At 37.4% G+C, this 22,371-nt stretch overlaps 1 pseudogene; it reads left to right on the top strand.

The window, feature by feature from the left end:
- The window catches only part of LOC127678090 (vomeronasal type-2 receptor 26-like), a 41,130-nt pseudogene extending 19,207 nt beyond the window's left edge, over positions 1–21,923 (top strand).
- The last annotated feature ends 448 nt before the right edge of the window (positions 21,924–22,371 follow it).

Genomic DNA, 22,371 nt, shown 5'->3' with positions numbered 1-22,371 from the left:
CCTTTTTGCTTTAATTCCCCCTTTTTAATATTGTGTGTATGAAGTAATATTTTTTACATAGGTTTTTGTATCAAAAAAGCTATAAAAAACTGGAAGCAATAATAAAGACTAGGAGCAGCCTCTTTCCGCTTTGTCCACTGTTTGTTTGTCTGTGCCCCTTACTTTGACTTTCTTAATCTCTTTTCTTTTCTTCCATTCCTTCTTTCTTTTCTTTTCTTCCTACCTTTCTTTATTCCTTTCTTCATCCATTTTCATTTTCCTTTTCCCTCCCTACTTCCTTCCTTGCTTCTTTCTTTCCTTCCTTCCTTCCTTCCTTCCTTCATTCTTATTCCTTTCTTCCTTACCTCACCCCTCTTCCCCTCTCTGCCTGTTCTTTCTTTTTTCTTTCTTTCTTTCTTTCTTTCTTTCTTTCTTTCTTTCTTTCTTTCTTTCTTTCTTCCTTTCTTTCTTTCCTTCTTTCCTTCCTTTTGGCTATGGAAGAGTTATACAAATTTGAGCCTCTTGCTTGCTTAACAAGAGGTCCCTGAGTCAATGTCTAATGAGTCCAAATAACTAAGTTTCTTTTCATAATCAAATCGTGCTGCAGCAGGAGTCAATTGCAAGAAGACATCAGCTTTTGTACCAGAATAAGCAATATCAAGTTAATTGTCCAAAGCCATCAGCTTCTACCACCAGAATAGAGAGAATTAAATATCCAGAAGCCATCAGTTTCTGGGCCCCAGAACAGTAAGAGAGTGTTAATGGTCAAAGGTCTCCATCCTTTGTCCTTCATCTGTCACTGTGTCCTACCTCAGTACCTGATTGTAGAAGCTAGCACCCTAGTCAATTGCTATTCTTTCCTGTCTATTCTAAAGAGAGTTTGGTGTTTCCTATCTCTGACTCATTCTGTCAAATCTTTCTCTGATTTGTCACTGTACCTGTCCATCAACTGGAAGATAATTTTAATCATGGGTGCTTTATTCTACAAACTAACTCTCCCTTCTTTGTTGGGATTAAGGATATATTCTGGGATTGAGCCATGCCACAACTAGAAATAGATTATTCAGTAAATATCATGATCTTAGGTTTCACAGTGTGAATCAATATCCTGTGACAGATATTTCTGTACTTCAATGTAAAATTATAGGCACACTCATAGCCTTATTGCTGTAACTGTTCACAATGATCATCTCTGTGATGTGATAAAAATAGGTGATATGTAGTAATGTGGAACATTATGATCATCAAGAGACCTGATAAGTTTTAGCTAATGCAAAACACTGTGTACATCAACCACGCCAAGGCAGGTCTCATATCCAGGAGTAGTTCGTCAGCACAAGAAGGGAATCCACAATACATGCATACTTTTATTTGGTTACAGGTTTGTTTTTATTTCTTTTGCTTTATGTGATGTTGTATTTTATTTTCAAGATTTTGATGCTTAGTTGAGTTTTGGGGACTTCAGTCTGTTCTTTTGAGAAAGAACTCAAATTTGGACAGGTTTAGAGAGGGAGAGAACCTGGAGAGAAATGGGGAAAGGATCAAAATATATCAATTAAATAAAATGAAATAAATGAAAGCAAGAAAATCAATCAAACAATGAAATAAAATAAAGCAACAGTTCAAAAAGAGAATTAGAGGAATAGATAAACAAGCAATTTGGCTTCACATTCTCTAAAATTGTGGTAGTTCTTCTTTATTACAGTACACAGATGTCCTGCTGAAATTTACCATCTCGAAGCTAATATTGAATGTCATGAGCTGATAGCCTGATCTCCTCTCATGTCTCCTATTCAGACTTCTTTTGGTCATTGCAACCGAAGTTGTCTACTTGGATTTAGGAAAATACAAAGTGATTGGAATAAATTCTGTTGTTATGATTGTGTCCCATGTCCAGCTGGAGAGATTACAAATGAAACAGGTATTTATAAAATGGTTCTGAATGTGGAAATGATGCACCACAATATAGGGGTGATAACACAACACCTGAAGACACAGTTATATTTATGTTGCTGACTCTCAGTACTTTAAAACAAGTTAATTCTGGGTGGTGGTTGTGAATTTCTTAATGCCAACTCTCAGTATGTGGATCTCTGAGTTCAAAGCAATCCTGATTCACACAGTGAGTTCCAGGACAGCCAGGGATAAACAGAGAAACCCTGTCTTGGAACAACCCAAAAACAAATAAAAACTTTGATCTCAACCCAGTCATTTTTGTTACTGATGTTTATCTGTTAGTTTTATTTGCTATGCTGTGTGTATTGATCTCAAACTCCTTGGATCCAGCAATTCTCCAGGCTGAGCCTTCTGGGTGACTATGACCACAGGAGTGTTCTCCTGTATCTGGTCTAGCTTTGTCTTCTGCACTTCTGCTTTGTGTTTAAGTTTCTTTTCTTTTTATCCCTGCTTTTCACTATTGATTGTATAATAGCTAGAGCAGTATTAATGAGTAAGGTTAGTGCTCTCTGTATACTGTATACATTTATTGTTCTCTGTATACCCTAAACTTTGAAATGCATTATAGAGCATAACCTTATGTCATGATTACAATAAATATTAATATTAGCAATGGTTTTTACACAGAAATTTGACTTCCAACAGACCATATAAATTGCTCAGGTCATAAAACCTAGAGGCAGCTGAGACAAAATACAGACTTGTCAAGTGAGAGCAACTGCCAAAAATATTGTATCAGAGTGACATTGATGGCAGATACAGCAGTCCTTTTCTGGAACCCTGGGACACTGGGATACTGGGACCCAGGGACCACTTCCTATGGTAAATTGTAGAAACTCCATAAATATTTGTTGATGATTAAATAAGTATTTCCTGTATGAATTAAAAGTTTCCTTTTGAAATAATATGATTCCTCTGGGAGCTCTCATTATGCATTCCCTGGTGTGGTAAGCCAATATCAGGTCACTGTATAACCGAGTACTCAGAGAGCCCAGAAGATGAATTATGATGATACCAAATCCACACAAAGATCCAACAAAGAAAGAGAACTTCAGTCAAATTTCCCTTATGAATATCAATGCAAAAATACACAATAAAATCCTTGCCAATGGATTCCAAGAACACATCACAATCACCATGATCAAGTAGGCTTTATACCAGGGATGCAGGGATGGTTCAATTTAAGGAAATCCATCAATGTAATCCACTACATAAGCAAATTCAGTGAAAAAAACCAAGGTCATTTAATTAGATGCTGAAAAATCATTTGACAAAATTCAGCATCCTTTCATGCTAAGAGTTTTGAAAAGATCCAGATTCCAAAGCCTATATCTACACAGAGTAAAAACAAAATTCAGCTAACCAATAGCCAACTTAAATGGAGAGAAATTTGAAGCAATCCCACTAAAATCAGGGAATAGACAAGGCAGCCCTCTCTTTCCGTATCTATTCAATATAGTACTTGAAGGTCTAGCTAGAGCAATTAGACAACAAAGGGAGGTCAAAGGGTTACAAGTAGGAAAGGAGAAAAGCAAGTTTTCACTATTTGAAGCTGATATAGTATACTTAAGTGACCCAGAAAACTCCATCAGAGAAATCCTACAGCTGATAACAATTTCAGCAAAGTGGCTGGATATAAAATCAACTCAAGCAAATTAGTAGCCTTCCTATACTTAAAGGATAAATGGGGTGAGAAAGAAATTGGGGAAATGACTCCCTTTAAAATAGTCACAAACAATATAAAATATCTAGGGGTGACTCTAACCAAACAAGTGAAAGATCTATATGACAAGAACTTCAAGTCTCTAAAGAAAGAAATCAAAGAAGACCTTAGAAAATGCAAAGATCCCTCATGATTGTGAACTGGCAGATTTAATAAGTAAAAATGGCCATCTTGCCAAAAGCAATATACAGATTCAATGCAATCCCCATCAAAATCCCAACTCAATTCTTCACAGAGTTAGAAAGAGCAATTCTCAAATACATCTTGAATAAGAAAAAACCAGGAGAGCAAAAACCATTCTCAACAGTAAAAGAACTTCTGGGGGAATCAGTATCCCAGAGCTCAAGCAGTACTACAGAAAAATAGTATTCAAGCATATAAAAACTGCATGGTATTGGTACAGTGACAGGCAAGTAGATCAATGGAATAGAATTGAAGACCCAGAAATTAAAATACCACATGCACATGTTTTCTTGATCTTTGAAAAATGAGCTAAAACCATCGAATTGAAAAATATTGCTTTTTCAACAAATGGTGCTAGCTCAGCTGGAGGCTAGCATGCAAAAGAATGCAAATCGATCCATTCTAATCACCTTGTACAATGTTCAAGCCCAAGTGGATCAAGGACCTCCACATAAAACCAGACACACTGAAACTAACAGAAAAGAAACTGCAGCCGAACCTTGAACACATGGGCACAGGGGAAATTTTCCTTAACAGAACAGCAATAGTTTAGGCTCTAAGATAAAGAATTGATAAATGGGGCCTCATAAAATTACAAAGTTTCTCTAAGACAAAGGATACTGCCAATGAGACAAAATAGCAACCAACAAATTGATAAAAGCTCTTTACCAACCTTACATCTGACAGAGGGCTAATATCTAATATATACAAAGAACTCAAGAAGTTAGACTACAGAGAACCAAATAACCCTCTTAAAAACGGGGGGGGGGCAGAGCTAAACAAAGAATTTTCAACTGAGGAGTATAGAATGGCTGAGAACCACCAAAAGAAATGTTCTACATCCTCAGTCATCAGGAAAATGCAAATCAAAACAACCCTGAGATTTCACCTCACACCAGTCAGAATGGCTAAGATCAAAAACTCAGGAGACAGCAGTTTCTGGACAGAATGTGGAGAAACAGGAACTCTCCTCCACTGCTGAATAGTACTCCATTGTGCATATATACTACATTTTCTATATCCATTTCTCTGTTGAGGGACATCTGGTTCTTTGCAGATTCTGGCTATTATAAATAGCACTGCTATGAACATAGTGGAGCATGTATCCTTATTCCATTGGAGAATCCTCTGGGTATATGCCCAGTTGTGGCATTGCAGGGTCCTCCTGGACTATTATGCCCAGTTTTCTGAGGAACCGTTAAACTGATTTCCAGAGTGAGTATACCACCTTGAAATCCCACCAGCAGTAGAGGAGTGTTTCTTTTTCTCCACAACCTTCCAGCACCTGCTGTCTCCTGAGCTTTTTTTCTTAGCCATTCTGACCAGTGTGAGGTGAAATCTCAGGTTTGTTTTGATTTGCCTTTCCAGGATGACTCAGGATGTTGAACATCTCTTTAGGTGCTTCTCAGCCATTTGATATTCTTCATGTGAAATATTTGCTTAGTTCTGCACCCCATTTTAAATAGGGTTATTTGGTTCTCTGGAGACAAACTTCTTGAGTTCTTTGTATATATTAGATATTAGCCCTCTGTTGGATGTAGGGTTGGTAAAGATCTTTCCCCAATTTGTTGCTTGCAATTCTGTCCTATTGATAATTTCCTTTGCCTTACAGAAACTTTGTAATTTTATGAGGTCCCATCTGTCAATTCTTTATCTAAGGGCATAGGGTATTGGTGTTCTGTTTAGGAAAATTTCCCCTGTGACTATATGTTCAAGGCTCTTCCCAAGTTTCTTTTTTATTAGTTTTAACTTATCTGGTTTTACTTGGAGCAACCCTTGATCCAGTTGGACTTCACCTTAGTACAAGGAGATAAGAATGTATTGATTTGAATTCTTCTGCATGTTAATCACGAGTTGAGTCAGCACCATTTGTTCATAAAGATTTTTTCCACTGCATGGATTTAGCTCCTTTGTCAAAAGTCAAGTGACCATAGGTGTGTGGGTTCATTTCTGGGTCTTCAATTGTATTCTATTAATTTACATACTTGTCACTGTACCAATACCATGCAGTTTTTAACAGTATTGCTCTGTATTATGGTTTGAGGTTTGGGATATTAATTTCCTCGGAAGTTTCTTTACTATTGAGAGTAGTTTTCAGTATCCTCGATTTTTTGTTATTCCAGATGACTTCATGAAATGCTCTTTCTAACTCTATGAAGAATTGAGTTGAGATTTTGATGAGGATTGCATTGAATTTGTAGATTGCTTTTGGCAAGATGGCCATTTTTACAATATTAATCCTGCCAATCCCCGAGCATGTGAGATCTTTCCTTCTTCTGAGGTCTTTGATTTGTTTCTTAAGAGACATGAAGTTCTTGTCATATAGATCTTCACTTATTTTGTTATAGTCACACAAAGATATTTTATATTGTTTGTGACTATTTTGAAGAGTGTTCTTTACCTAATTTCTTTCTCAGCCTGTTTATCCTTTGAGTATTGGAAGACTAGTGACTTATTTGAGTTAATTTTATGTACGGCCACTTTGCTGAAATTGTTTATCAGCTATAGGACTTCTCTGGTGGAGTTTTTTGCTGGAGCCTGGTGGAGTCACTTAATAATACACTATCATATCTACAAATAATGATAATTTGACTTCTTCCTTTCTAATTTGTATCCTTTTGACCCCCTTCTGTTGTCTAATTTCTCTAATTAGAACAGTACTATATTGAATAGATATAGAGAAAGAGGGCAGCGTTGTCTATTCCCTCATTTTAGTGGGATAGCTTCAAGTATCTCTCCATTTAAGTTGATGTTGGCTAATGGTTTGCAATATACCGTTTTTACTATGTTTAGATATGGGCCTTGGATTCCCGATCTTTCCAAGACTTTTAGCATGAAAGGATGCTGAATTTTGTCAAATACTTTTCCAGCATTTATTGAAATGACCATGTGGTTTTCTTCTTTGAATTTGTTTATGTAGTGAATTACATTGATGGATTTCTGTATATTGAACAATTCCCCGGGATGAACACTATTTGATCATGGTGAATGATCATTTTGATGTGTTCTTGGATTCTGTTGGCAAGAATTTTTATTGAGTATTTTGGCATTGATATTCATAAGGAAAATTGGTCTGAAGTTCTCTTTATTTTTTGGATCTTTGTGTGGTTTTGGTATCAGCGTAATTGTGAATTCATAGAATGTGTTGGTTAGTGTTCCTTCTGTTTCTATTTTGTGGAATAGTTTGAGGACAAATGGTGTTAGGTATTCTTTCAAGGTCTGAAATAATTCTGCTCTAAAACCATCAGGGTGTGTGCTTTTTTTTTTTTTTTTTTTTTTTTTTTTTTTTTTTTTTTTGGTTGGAAATTTTTCAATGACTACTTCTATTTCTTTAGGGGTTATTGTACTGTTTAGATGATCTATTTCATCCTCATTTAATTTTGGTATTTGGTATTTGTATGGGAAATTGTCCATTTCCTCCAGATTCACCACTTGTGTTTAATATAGGCTTTTGTAGTAGGATCTGGTGGTTTTTTGAGTTTCCCCAGTTTCTGTTGTTATATCTCCCTTTTCATTTCTGATTTTGTTAATTTGCATACTGTCTCTGTGCCCTCTGGTTAGTATGGCTAAGGGTTTATTTATCTTGTTGATTTTATCAAAGAACAAATTCCTCATTGTGTTGTTTCTTTGTATGCTTCTTTTTGTTTCTACTTGGTTGATTTCAGCCATGAGATTGATGATATTCTGCCTTCTACTCCCCTTGGGTGTATTAGCTTCTTTCTGTTCCAGAGCTTTCAGATGTGCCATTAAGCTGTTAGTATATGCTCTCTCCATTTTCATTTTGGAGGCACTCAAGGCTATGAGTTTTCCTCTTAGAACTGCTTTCATTGTGTGCCATAAGTTTGGGTATGTCGTGCCTTAATTTTCATTAAATTCTAAAAAGTCTTTGATTTCTGTCTTTATGTTTTCTTTGGCCAAGGTATCATTGAGTAGAGCATTGTTCAGCTTCCATATGTATGTGGGTTTTCTATTTTGTTGCTCTTGAAAACTACCCTTACTCCATAGTGATCTGATAAAAGGCAAGGGATTATTTCACTCTTATATATGTTTGGGTCTTTTTGTGACCAATTATATTGTCGATATTGGAGAAGGTACCATGAGGTGCTGAGAACAACGTATATTCTTTTGATTTAGGATGAAATGTTCTATATCTGTCTCTTAAATCCATTTTGTCAAAAACTTCAATTAGTTTCACTGTGTCTCTGTTTAGATTCTGTTTCCATGATCAGTCCATTGAGGAGAGTGGAGTGTTGAAATTACATACAATTATTGTGTGAAGTGCAATGTGTTCTTTGAGCTTCAGTAAAGTTTCTTTTATGAATGAGGTTGCCCCTGCATTTGGAGCATAGATGTTCCAAATTGAGAGTTCTGCTTGGTAGATTTCTTTCTTTGTTGAGTAGGAAATGTCCTTCCGTGTCATTTTTGATAACCTTAGGTTGAAAGTTGATTTTATCTGATATTAGGATGGCTACTGCACCTTGTTTCTTGGGACCATTTTCTTGGAAAATTGTTTTTCAGCCTTCAACCCTTAGGTAGTGTTTGTCTTTGTCACTGAGGTGCTTTTCCTTTATGCAGAAAAATGGTGGATCTTATTTACATATCCATTCTGTTAGTCTATTTCTTTTAATTGGTGAATTGAGCCCATTGGTGTTAAGAGATATTAAGGAATAGTGATTGTTGCTTCCTGTTGTTTTTTATGTTATTTTTATGTTTGAGTGGTTATCTTCCTTTGAGTGTGTTAAAAGTAGATTACTATCTTGCCTTTTGTAGGGTGTAGTTGCCCTCCTTATATTGGAATTTTTCATATATTATCCTTTTTCAGGTGTATAGTGTTCCCTGAATTTCTATTTTGTTGAGTATTTTGAAAAGTATTGGTATCAGCTCTTCTTTGTAGATCTGATAGAATTCCCTACTAAACTTACCTTGTCCTGGGTTCTTTTTTGATGGGAGACTCTTAACAGCTGCTTCTACTTCCTTGGGACTTAGGGGACTTTTTAGATTGATTATCTGGTTATATATATGTAGTAAGTTGTCCATTTCATCCAGATTTTCAAACTCTGTTGAATATAAGTTCATGTATTAGGATCTGATAATTTTTTGAATTTCCAAAGTTTCTGTTGTTATCTCTCCCTTTTCATTAATGACTTTATTAATATGCATAATGCCTCTGGGCCCCTGGTTAGTATAGCTAACAGTTTATCTATCTTGTTGATTTTCTCAAAGAAGCAGCTCTTGGTTTTGTTGATTCTTTATATAGTTCTTTTTGTTTCTATTTGGTTGATTTCAGCCCTGGGTTTATTTCCTGCAATCTACTCCTTGTGAGTGTATTTGCTTCTTTGTGTTCTAGAGCTCAAGTGGTCTGTCAAGCTGTTAGTGGTTCTCCATTCTCTTTTTGGAAGCACTCAGATTTATGAGCTTTCCTCTTAGCACTACTTTCAGTGTGTCCCTTACGTTTCGGTATGATATGTCTTCATTTTCATTAAATTTTAAAAAGTCTTTAATTTCTTTCTTTATTTCATTCTTGATCAAGTTATCACTGAGGAAAGCATTGTTCACAGTCCACATGTATATGTGTTTTCCATTGTTTTTGTTTGATCTTAAGACTAGCCTTAGACCATGGTTATCTGATAAGATGCGTGGAATAATTTCAAAAATTCTGTATCTGTGGAGGCTTGTTTTGTAACCAATTATATGGTCAATTTTGGAGAAGGTATCATGAGGTGCTGAGAAGAAGTTATATTATTTTCTTTTAGGGTGAAATATTCTATAAATGTCTGTTAGATCTGCCATGGATAGTCCCAGCTAGGAAGATTCAGATTGGAGAGGGAACTTTGGATTTCAGGAGAGGAACAGGTTCAGTGGTGAAAAACAGAAACAACCACACACAGAGGCAGTTTGGATCTGAATGTATTTAGGAGCTCTAAAGTAAGGATTTTTATACATGAAGAGTTGGCATTACCTTTTCAAAGATGTAGTCAGTGAGGCAGGCACAATTATCATAACAATTTGGCACAAGGAAATGAAAAAATCAATCAGGTACAATGTTTCTCATGTAATAGATTCAGAGTATCAACTTAGAGATGTCATCAATCTTCTTGATTAGAATACAGAGTCACTTATAGTTGACAGCAAACCTTCAAAGAGTTTGAAGTTTCTTATACCCCCTGGGTTTTAATACGTTTTCGTGAGAAATTTTTTGTTGTTGTTGTTGTTTTGTTTGTTTGTTTGTTTGTTTTTTATTCGATGTATTCTTTATTTACATTTTAAATTATTTCCCCTTTTCTGGGTCCCCACTCCCTGCAAGTCCCATAAGCCCTCTTCCCTCCCCCTGTTCCTCCATCTGCTCCTTCCCACTTCCCTGTTCTGGTATTCTCCTCTACTGTTGCACTGAGTCTTTCCAGAACCAGGGGCCACTCCTCTGTTCTTATTGGACATCGTTTAATATGTGGATTATTTCTTGGGCATTCCAAGTTTCTAGGTTAATATCCAATTATCAGTGAGTGCATACCATTATTGATCTTTTGAGAGTGGGTTACCGCACTTAATATGATGTTCTCCAGCTCCATCCATTTGCCTACGAATTTCATGAATTCATTGTTTCTAATGGCGGAATAGTACTCCATTGCGTAAATATACCACTTTTTTTGTATCCATTCCTCTGCTGAGGGATACCTGGGTTCTTTCCAGCTTCTGGCTACTACAAATATGGCTGCTATGAACATAGTGGAGCATGTGTCCTTATTACATGCTGGGGAATCCTCCAGGAATATGACCAGGAGTGGTATAGCAGGGTCCTCCAGAAGTGCCATGCCCAGTTTTCTGAGAAATCTCCAGATTGATTTCCAAAGTGGTTGCACCATCTTACAATCCCACCAGCAGTGGATGAGTGTTCCTATTTCTCCACATCCTTGCCAGCACCTGCTGTCTCCTGAGTTTTTGACCTTAGCCATTCTGACTGGTGTGAGGTGAAATCTCAGTGTTCTTTTGATTTACATTTCCCTAATGATTAATGATGTTGAACATTTCTTAAGTTGTTTCTCAGCCCTTCGAAGTTCTTCATGTGAAAATACTTTGTTTAGCTAGTACCCCACTTTTTAATGGGGTTCTCTCGGTTCTACCTTCTTGAGTTCTTTGTATATATTAGATATTAGTCCTCTTTCAGATTTAGGGTTGGTAAAGATCCTTTCCCAATCTTTTGGTTGACATTTTGTCCTTTTGACAATGTCCTTTGCCTTACAGAAACTTTGTAGTTTTATGAGGTCCCATTTGTCAATTCTTGATCTTATAGCATAAGCTATTGGTATTCTATTCAGGAACTTTTCCCCTGTGCCCATGTCCTCAAGGGTCTTCCCCAGTTTCTTTTTTTTTTTTTTGGTCATTTTAATATTTTTATTTTCTATATTGTTTATTTACATTCCAAATGATTTCCCCTTTCCCAGATTCCCTCCCCATATGTCCCATAAACCTTCTTCTCTCCACCCATTCTCCAATCACCTCCATCCTTTTCCTCTGTCCTTATATTCCCTTCCAATGCTGGATCAATCCTTTCCAGGATCATCACCCTCTCCTTACTTCTTAATGGGAGTCATTTGCTATGCGATTTGTGCCTTCAGTATTCAGAGCTTCTGGGGTAATGAATATCCACTTATCAGAGACTGCATTCCATGTGTATTCTTTTGTGATTGGGTTACCTCTCTTAGGATGATATTTTCCAGATCAAAACATTTGCCTAAAAATTTTGTGAATTAATTGTTTCTAATTGCTGAGTAGTATTCCATTGTGTAAATATACCACATTTTCTGTATCCATTTCTCCTTTGAGGCACATCTAGTTTCTTTCCAGCTTCTGGCTATTATAAATAAGGCTGCTATGAACATAATGTAGCATGTGTCCTTATTGTATGCCGGGGAGTCATTTGGGTATATGCCCAAGAGAGGTACAGCAGGGTCCTCCAGAAGTGTCATTTCCAGTTTTCTAAGGAACTGCCAGACTGATTACCAAAGTGGTTGTACCATCTTACAGCCCTACCAGCAGTGGAGGAGTGTTCCTCTTTCTCCACATCCTCACCAACACCTGCTCTCTCCAAAGTTTTTGACCTTAGCCATTCTGACTGGTGTGTAAGGTGAAATCTCAGCGTTGTTTTGATTTGCATTTCCCGAATGACTAATGATGTTTGGCACTTCTTAAGGTGCCTCTTGGACATCCGAATTTCTTCAGCTGAAAATTCTTTGTTTAGATCTGTACCCCATTTTTAATAGGGTTATTTGGTTCCCTGGGGTCTAACTTCTTGAGTTCCTTGTATATATTGGATATTAACCCTCTATCATATATAGGGTTCGTGAATATCCTTTACCAATTTGTTGGTTGCCTTTTTGTCCTTTTAACAGTGTCCTTTGCCTCTCAGAAACTTTGTAATTTTATGAGGTGCCATTTCTCAATTCTTGATCTTAGAGCATGAGCTATTGGTTTTCTATTCAGGAACTTTTCCCCTGTGCCCATGTCCTCAAGGGTTTTCCCCAGTTTCTTTTCTATTAGTTTCAGTGTGTCTGGTTTTACGTGGAGGTCCTTGATTCACTTGCAGTGGAGTTTAGTACATGGAGATAAGAATGGATCAATATGCATTCTTCTGCATGCTGACCTCCAATTGAACTAGCACCATTTTCTGAAAAGACTATCTTTTTTTCCACTGGATGCTTTCAACTCCTTTGTCAAAAATCAAGTGACCATAGGTGAGGGTTCATTTCTGGGTCTTCAATCCTATTCCATTGATCTGCTTGCCTGACATGTACCAATACCATGCAGTTTTTTATTACTATTGCTCTGTAGTAAATTTTGAGGTCTGGGATAGTGATTCCCCCAGAAGTTCTTTTACTGTTGAGAATAGTTTTAGCTATCCTGGGTTTTTTGTTATTTCAGATGAATTTGAGCTCTTTCTAGCTCTATGAAGAACTGGGTTGGGATTTTGATGTGGATTGCATTGAATCTGCACATTGCCTTTGGCAAGATGGCCATTTTAACTATATCAATGCTGCCAATCCATGAACACTGAAGATTTTTCCATTTTCTGAGATCTTCTTCGATTTCCTTCTTCAGAGATCTGAAGATCTTGTCTAATAGGTCTTTCACTTGTTTGGTTAGAGTCACACCAAGATACTTTATGCTGTTTGTGGCTATTGTGAAAGGTGTCATTTCCCTAGTTTCTTTCTCAGTCTACTTATCCTTTGAGTATATAAAGGTTACTGATATGCTTGAGTTGATTTTGTAGCCAGCCACTTTGCTGAAGCACTTAATCAGTTGTAGGAGTTAGCTTCTTTTTGTTCCATGGCTTCCAGTTGTTCTGTTAATCTTCTAGTGTATGCTCTCTCAAATTTCTTTTTGGAGGCACTCAAAGCTATGAATTTTCCTTTTAGCACTGCTTTCATTGTGTTCCATAGATTTATATATGTTGTGCCTTCATTTTTTTTTTAAATTCTAAAAAAAAATCTTTGATTTCTTTCTTTATTTATTCCTTGAACAAGGTATCATTGAGTAGAGTATTGCTCAGTTTCCATGTGTATGTGGGCTTTCTGTTGTTTTTATTGTTATTAAATACCACTTTTACTCAATAGTGATCTGATAGGAGGCATGGGATTATTTCAATCTGCTTACATTTGTTGAGGTCTGTCTTGTGACCCACTATATGATCGATTTTTGAGAAGGTACCATGATGTGCTGAGAAAAAGGTATATTCTTTTACTTTGGGATGAAAAGTTCTATATATATCTGTTAAAACCAATTGGTCCAAAGCATCAATTAGTTTCACTGTCTCCCTGCTTAGTTTCTGTTTTCCTGATGGTCCATTGATGAGAGTGGGGTGTAGAAGTTACCCACAATTATTGTGTTAGGTGCAATGTGTGCTTCAAGCTTTAGTAAAGTTTCTTTTATGAATGAGGGTGCCCTTGTAGTTGGAGCATAGATGTTCAGAATTCAGAGTTCTTCCTGTTGGATTATTGTTGGAGGCTGAACAATACTCTACTCAATGACAACTTGGCCAAAGAATAAATAAATAAAGAAATCAGAGACTTTTTAGAATTTAATGAAAATGAAGACACAACATACCCAAATCTTTGGAACACAATGAAAGCAGTGCTAAGAGGAAAACTCATAGCCCTGAGTGTCTTCAAAAAGAAAATGGAGAGAGCATACACTAGCAGCTTAACAACACACCTGAAAGCCCTGGAAGAAAAAGAAGCCAGTTCCCCCAGGAGGAGTAGAAGACAGGAAATCATCAAACTCAGGACTGAAATCAATCAAGTGGAAACAAAGAGAACCATACAAAGAATCAACGAATCAAGAAACTGGTTCTTTGAGAAAATCAACAAGCTAGATAAACCCTTAGCCAGACTGACCAAAGGGCACAGAGAAAGTATCCGAATTAACACAATTAGAAAAGAAAAGGGGGTTACAACAACAGAAACTGAGGAAATCCAAAAAATCATTACATTCTATTACAAAATCCTATACTCAACACAACTGGAGAATCTGTAGGAAATGGATAATTTCCTTGACGGATACCAAATACCAAAATTAAATCAGGACCAAATAGATCATCTAAACAGTCCTATAACCCCTAAAGAAATAGAAGGGGTCATACAAAGTCTTCCAACCAAAAAACCCACAGGACCAGATGGTTTCAGTGCAGAATTCTATCAAACCTTCAAAGAAGACTTAACACCAATACTCTTCAAACTATTCCACAAAATAGAAACAGAAGAAACACTACCCAATTCCTTCTACGAAGCCACAATTACGCTGATACCAAAACCACACAAAGATCCAACAAAGAAAGATAACTTCAGACCGGTTTCCCTTATGTACATCAGTGTAAAAATACTCAATAAAATTCTTGCCAACCAAATCCAAGAACACATCAAAACGATCATCCACCATGATCAAGTAGGCTTTATCCCAGGGATGCAGGGTTGGTTCAGTATACGGAAATCCATCAATGCAATCCACTACATAAACAAACTCAAAGAAAAAAAAACACATGGTCATTTCATTGGATGCAGAAAAAGCATATGAAAAAATTCAGCATCCTTTCATGCTTAAAGTCTTGGGAAGAACAGGAATTCAAGGCCCATACCTAAATATAGTAAAAGCAATATACAGCAAGCCGGTAACCAGCATCGAACTAAATGGAGAGAAACTTGAAGCAATCCCAATAAAATCAGGGACCTGACAGGACTGCCCCCTTTTTCCTTATCTTTTCAATATTGTACTTGTGGTACTAGCTCGGGCAATTAGACAACATAAGGAGGTCAAAGGGATACAAATTGGAAAGGAAGAAATCAAACTATCATTGTTTGCAGATGATATAAAAAAAAAACTCCACTAGAGAATTCCTACAGCTGATAAACAACTACAGCAAAGTGGCAGGTTGTAAAATCAACTCAAGCAAACCAGGAGCCTTCCTATACTCAAAGAATAAGCAGGCTGAGAAAGAAATTAGGGAAAGGACCCCCTTCACAATAGTCACAAACAGTATAAAGTACCTTGGGGTGACTCTTACCATACATGTGAAAGATCTCTATGACAAGAACTTCAAGACTCTGAAGAAAGAAATGGAAGAAGACCTCAAAAAATGGAAAAACATCCCATGCTCATGGATTGCAGGATTAATAGCGTTAAAATGGCCATTTTGCCAAAAGCAATATATAGATTCAACGCAGTACCCATTAAAATCCCAACTCAATTCTTCACAGAGTTAGAAAGAGCAATCCTCTAATTCATCTGGAATAACAAAAAAACCCAGGATAGCTAAAACTATTTTCAACAATAAAAAAAAATTCTGAGGGCATCAGTATCCCTGACCTCAAGCAATACTACAGAGAAATAGTGTTAAAAAAAACTGCATGGTATTTGTACAGTGACAGGCAGACGGATCAATGGAACAGGATTGAAGATCCAGAAATGAACCCGCACACCTATGGCCTCTTGATCCTCAACAAAGAGGCTGAAAACATCCAGTGGAAGAAAGATAGCCTTTTCAAAAAATGGTGCTGGTTCAACTGGAGGTCAGCATGCAGAAGAATGGGAAATGATCCATCCTTGTCTCCTTGTACTAAGCTCAACTCCAAATGGATCAAGGACTTCCACATAAAGCCAGACACTCTGAAGCTAATAGCAAAGAAACTGGGGAAGACCCTTGAGGACATCAGTACAGGGGGAAAGTTCCTGAACAGAACACCAATAGCTTATGCTCTATGATCAAGAATTGACAAATGGGACCTCATAAAATTACAAAGTTTCTGTAAGGCAAAGGACACCATCAAAAGGGCAAATCGGCAACCAACAAATTGGGAAAAGATCTTCACCAACCCTACATCAGATAGAGGGTTAATATCCAATATATATATATAAAGAACTCAAGAAGTTAGACTCCAGAAAACCAAATAACCCTATTAAAAAATGGAGTACAGAGTTAAACAAAGAATTTTCACCTGAAAAACTCCAGTTGAAAAAGCACCATTTGTTGAAAAGACTATCTTTTTACCATTGTAGGATTTCAGCACCTTTGTTGAGGATCAAGTGGCCATAGGTGTGTGCGTTCGACCTCAAAAAATGGAAAAACTTCCCATGCTCATGGATCGACAGGATTAATATAGTTAAAATGGCCATTTTGCCAAAAGCAATATACAGATTCATCTCAATACCAATCAAAATCCCAACTCAATTCTTCACAGAGTTAGAAAGAACAATCCTCAAATTCATCTGGAATAACAAAAAACCCAATAGCTAAAACTATTCTCAACAATAAAAGAAATTCTGGGGGTATCAGTATCCCTGACCTCAAGCAATACTACAGAGCAATAGTGTTAAGAACTGCATGGTAGGGTTGTTTGGTTTTCTGGAGTCTAACTTCTTGAGTTCTTTATATATATTGGATATTAGCACTCTGTCTGATGTAGGATTGGTGAAGATCTTTTCCCAATTTGTTGGTTGCCGATTTGTCCTCTTGATGGTGTCCTTTGCCTTACAGAAACTTTGTAATTTTATGAGGTCCCATTTGTCAATTCTTGCTCTTAGAGCATACGCTATTGGTGTTCTGTTCAGAAACTTTCTCCCTGTACCGATGTCCTCAAGGGTCTTCCCCAGTTTTTTTTCTATTAGCTTCAGAGTGTCTGGCTTTATGTGGAGGTCTTTGATCCATTTGGATTTGAGCTTAGTACAAGGAGACAAGGATGGATCAATTCGCATTCTTCTGCATGCTGACCTCCAGTTGAACCAGCACCATTTGTTGAAAAGGCTATCTTTTTTCCATTGGATGTTTTCAGCCTCTTTGTCGAGGATCAAGTGGCCATAGGTGTGTGGGTTCATTTCTGGATCTTCAATCCTGTTCCATTGATCCTCCTGCCTGTCACTGTACCAATACCATGCAGTTTTTAGCACTATTGCTCTGTAGTATTGCTTGAGGTCAGGGATACTGATTCCCCCAGATTTCCTTTTGTTGCTGAGAATAGTTTTAGCTATCCTGGGTTTTTTGTTGTTCCAGATGAATTTGATAATTGCTCTTTCTAACTCTGTGAAGAATTGAGTTGGGATTTTGATGGGTATTGCATTGAATCTGTATAGTGCTTTAGGCAAAATGGCCATTTTAACTATATTGATTCTACCGATCCATGAGCATGGGAGGTTTAAGAATATCATACTAAGTGAGGTAACCCAGACTCAAAAGGTGAATCATGGTATGCACTCACTAATAAGTGGATATTAACCTAGAAAACTGGAATACCCAAAACATAATCCACACATCAAATGAGGTACAAGAAGAAAGGAGGAGTGGCCCCTGGTTCTGGAAAGACTCAGTGAAACAGTATTCAGCAAAACCAGAACGGGGAAGTGGGAAGGGGTGGGTGGGAGGACAGGGGAAGAGAAGAGGGCTTTCGGGACTTTCGGGGAGTGGGGGGGGCTAGAAGAGGGGAAATCATTTGAAATGTAAATAAATTATATCGAAGAACTGCATGGTATTGGTACAGTGACAGGCAGTCGGACTAATGGAACAGGATTGAAGATCCAGAAATGAACCCACATACCTGTGGCCACTTGAGTCAATGTTTTCTATGTGATCTTCAGCATCTGAGATTCTTTCCTCTATCTCTTGTATTCTGTTGTTGACGTTTGCATCTATGACACCTGATTTCTTTCCAAAGTTTTGTACCTCCAAAATTGTCTCCTTTTCTCATTTCTTAGTTAGTTCTGCTTCCCATTTTAGATCCTGGATGGTTTTGCTCAGTTTATTCACTTGTTGGTTTGCGTTTTCCTGTAATTCTTTAAGGGTTTTTTCTGTTTTCTCTTTCAGGACTTCTTCCTGTTTACCCTTGTTCTCCTGTATTATTTAAGTGATTTTTTGTGCTTCCTCTTTATAGACTTCTATCTGTTGGCCCATGTTTTCCTGTAATTCTTTAAGGGTTTTTTCTGTTTTCTCTTTCAGGACTTCTTCCTGTTTACCCTTGTTCTCCTGTATTATTTAAGTGATTTTTTGTGCTTCCTCTTTATAGACTTCTATCTGTTGGCCCATGTTTTCCTGTATTTATTTAAGTGATTTTTGTGTTTTTTTAAGGGCTTCTATCTGTTGACTCAATTTCTCCTGTACTTCTTTAAGGGAGTTCTTTATGTCCTTCTTAAAATACACTATCAGCATCATGAGATGTGATTTTAAATCCAGGTCTTGCTTTTCTGGTGTATTGGGGTATTCAGGACTTTCTGTTGTTGTAGAACTTGGCTTAGATGATGCCATGTTGCCTTGGTTTCTGTTGGTGATGTTCTTGCATTTGTGTTTTGTCATCTATTTATCTCTTGTGGTAGCTGGGCTTGCTATCTCTGAATGTGGCTTATCTGTGTTCCTGGGTGACCCATTCTCCCTGTGTACATCAGTATGTAAGTATTCCTGTGAGACCCACTCTATTGTGGTTGTATTTAGGTATAGAACTCTGTGGCCCCAATCAACTCTGGGTGTAGGTGGTACTCAGAAGACTCCTGTCCTAGGCTGTCCCTAGGCTCTTGTGTCCTCAGGGCTTCAGGCTGTTTCCTCTGAGATGCACGGGTGATCCTACCTGTGCTGCTTGGTCTCTCTGCACTCTTGAGTGGTTAGCTACCTCCATGTGTCACTTGGATAGGGTACATGGTGACAGAGGGTGGTCCCAACTCATAGAAGGTAACCAGAGAGTTTTGGGTGTGATCCTCTAGTGAGGGTGGTTCTTCTTGTGCAGGAAGACCCTTCTGCACTACTGGGTGGATAGCTAGATTCCTGTGCTACCTGGTGATGGTGAGCTTTGGCAGAGGATGGTTCCAAGCAAGAAACAGAAACTTGAAGGCTTCTGTCAGAGGATCCTGGATGGGATCCTCTAAGCTGCAAAGCAGGTCTCACCTGTGTTGACTGTCTTCTCTGCACCACTGTGTGGGTAGCTACCTTCTTGTGCCACTTGGAGATGGTGCACTGTGGCAGAGGATGATCTCAAGCCAGAGACAGTACTGGAAGGCTCTGCCGGAGTGTTCAGGACAGGATCCTCTGAGCTTCAGGGCAGGTCTCACCTGTGCTGACTGTCTGTTCTGCCTAAAATCCATAATTTTTGACTGTTTTTATTTAAGTTTTGGATAGATAAACCCAGTCAATATCCTTTCCTGTCCTTGCACCTACATTATATTATTAGTTCCCTTTTCATGACTTTGTTTAATTGTTTTACAACTTCATAAAATGTGTTCTAAGTTGTAGCTGTCTGCTTTCTAACTCAGAATCAATCTATTGGTGACAGTTGAAGACTGGCAGAATTATCATTGTAGTTTTAATATCAGAGAGTACTTAATAGTAGTCCTATATTATGGAGCATAATAATTAGTAAAATTTTAGGGATTCTTACCAGATCATCATTATACATTAAGAAATCATCTATTTCTCTATGTAGAATCACTGCAAGATAGTAAATCTTCATTAGTCTGTGTAACTCTCCACCAATGGGCTAATTTATGGTGAAGTGTGTGTGTGTGTATATGTGTTTTTCTGTTTATATCTCTGTGTCTCTGTGATTTTGTGTGTATGTATGAATATATGTCTCTGAGTCTCTGTGGTTGTGTGTATGCATAATAACAGGAAGAACATATTTATAGCAGAGACATTTCCTCTTATGTAATTCCTTCAGCCTTGCCTAGAAGGGCAAATCCATGTTGACTTTACAGTCCACAGTGAAAACATCTCTGAAGGTCACCTACTAGTTCGTAGCTTCTCCTAGATGTTTCTGGCACCTTCCATAATAAGAACCAATAGGTCTTAGGGATTAGAGTGCCATGATAGAGAAGGTAGAGTGGTCATAAGAGCCACAGAGAAGAGATCTGTAGGGAAGCATTATTTGTCAAAAATGACAAGGTCCTAGAGTACATAAACTCAAGATCATGTACCAGATCAAGTCAGATGAAGCTAGATAAATACCACCATGTCAGGGGGACAGGATCATAAACTCTCACTTCTAGCTAGAAGCTATTGCTAGTGGATGGCTGCTGGAGTGAAAGAGTGAGGTCTGTCTGTCTGCTTGTTTTTTTGTTTGTTTGTTTGTTTCAGATATATAGTTCTACCCATGTTATGGTAGATTGCCTTATATTGATATGCATACAGGTAGCATGAAGTGAACTCAGTGGGAAAAACACAACAAAATAAATAAAGTTGAGAGAAAAATTGTTGGAGGGACAGAGAAAAGGAGTTACAGGGTGAAGAAATTGGTGATATACTTTATTAAAATACATGATATTCACATATGATGTTCTCATATAACAATATTTAATAAACAAATGGAACAAAATGATAAAGAGTAAAAATTTCAAAATTAACTTTCTCTTTCTTTCATAAGTAGTCTTGTTTAATTTTCATATTGTCTTATTTGCCCTCACCATCATTTTCACATTTCTCATTCTCTCATATTGTTCAAGTCTACTCAATTTCTAAATATATATGAATACAGTGTATCCATATTTTTCTCCCAGAAAAAATAACTTATTCATTTATTGCTTTTCAGTATCATGGTTCAGTGAATATGTCCACTGACATTTACTTGAGAATTAAATAGTTTCTCTGTGCAAGATGTAGGTCTCATAGGTATATCTGGAGATTTATGGGTTGAATGTAATAAAAAAAATCTGCCTCATTTCAGGTATGGATAAATGTTTCAAGTGTCCTGAAGATCAGTATCCAAATGAGCAGAGGAATCGGTGTCTCCCTAAAATTATGGCATTTTTGTCCCATGAAGATACTCTGGGAGCTGCTTTGATATCCGTGGCCATTAGTTTATCTGCACTGTCAGCTATGATTTTAGGGTTATTTATCCACTATCGGAACACACCCATTGTCAGAGCAAATAACAGAAATCTCAATTTTGTCCTCCTTGTTTCTTTAATGCTCTGTTTCTTTTGATCATTGATATTCATTGGCCAACCTAGAACAATCACTTGTGTCTTGAGACAAATGATTTTTGGGGTTGTATTTTCTGTTGCTGTTTCTGCTATCTTGGCAAAGACCTTCATTGTGGTTGTGGCCTTCAAAGCCATCAAACCAGGAAGCACCTTACACATGTGGATGGTGACCCGACTCTCAAATGCTATAGTCTGCTGTGGTTCCATCATTCAAGTGTGCATCTGTGCAATCTGGCTGGGAACATATCCTCCCTTCCCTGACATTGACATGCAGTCTGAGTATGGGCAAATCATCCTCTTGTGTAATGAGGGGTCCACCCTCCCTTTCTATTGTGTTCTGGGTTACTTGGGCTTTCTGGCCAGTCTCAGCTTGATTATTGCTTTTTTGGCTAGAAGGCTACCTGACACCTTCAATGAGGCTAAAACAATCACATTCAGCATGATGGTCTTCTGTAGTGTGTGGATTTCTTTTATACCCACTTACCTGAGCTCCACAGGCAAAACCATGGTGGCTGTGGAAATCTTTTCAATTCTGGCCTCCAGTGCTGGTTTACTGGTATGTATGTTTCTTCCCAAATGCTATGTGATCCTACTGAGGTCTGGCGACCATTCTAGAAAGAAGTTACTTAAATTACTTCTTTAAGAGAATGTATTTTTTGTGATTTGTGTAAAATGAATCATGTCAGAATATTCAAAATGGTGGTGTGAAGCCAAGGCATTTCAACAAAGAATGGCATCTGCAGTTTAATCACCTGTCCCTGCGATTCTTGGAGCCAACTAGACACAATGAACCCAGCCATCAAATGTTAAATAGTTGCCTACTAGAAGTGACTTTAGGTGTATCTACTAGATGTTTCTTTAAATCACTGTTTGTTTGTTTTTGTTTTTTTTGTTTTTGTTTTTTTGTTGTTGTTGTTGTTGTTTTGTTTTTGTTTTTGTTTTTTTTTTCATTTTTTGAACAATTACCAGGACAGGTAAAGATTAAGTTTAAAATTGACAGCATATCATTTGTGTGGAAACAAAAGTAACAGATGTTTTAAAATGTGTTTCTTCTCTGTTAGTCAGATGCAGGGACTTTACATAAAATACAA

This window comes from Apodemus sylvaticus, chromosome 2, assembly GCF_947179515.1.
Source record: "Apodemus sylvaticus chromosome 2, mApoSyl1.1, whole genome shotgun sequence".
NCBI lineage: Eukaryota > Metazoa > Chordata > Mammalia > Rodentia > Muridae > Apodemus > Apodemus sylvaticus.
This window is presented reverse-complemented; position numbering and strand designations above follow the sequence as displayed.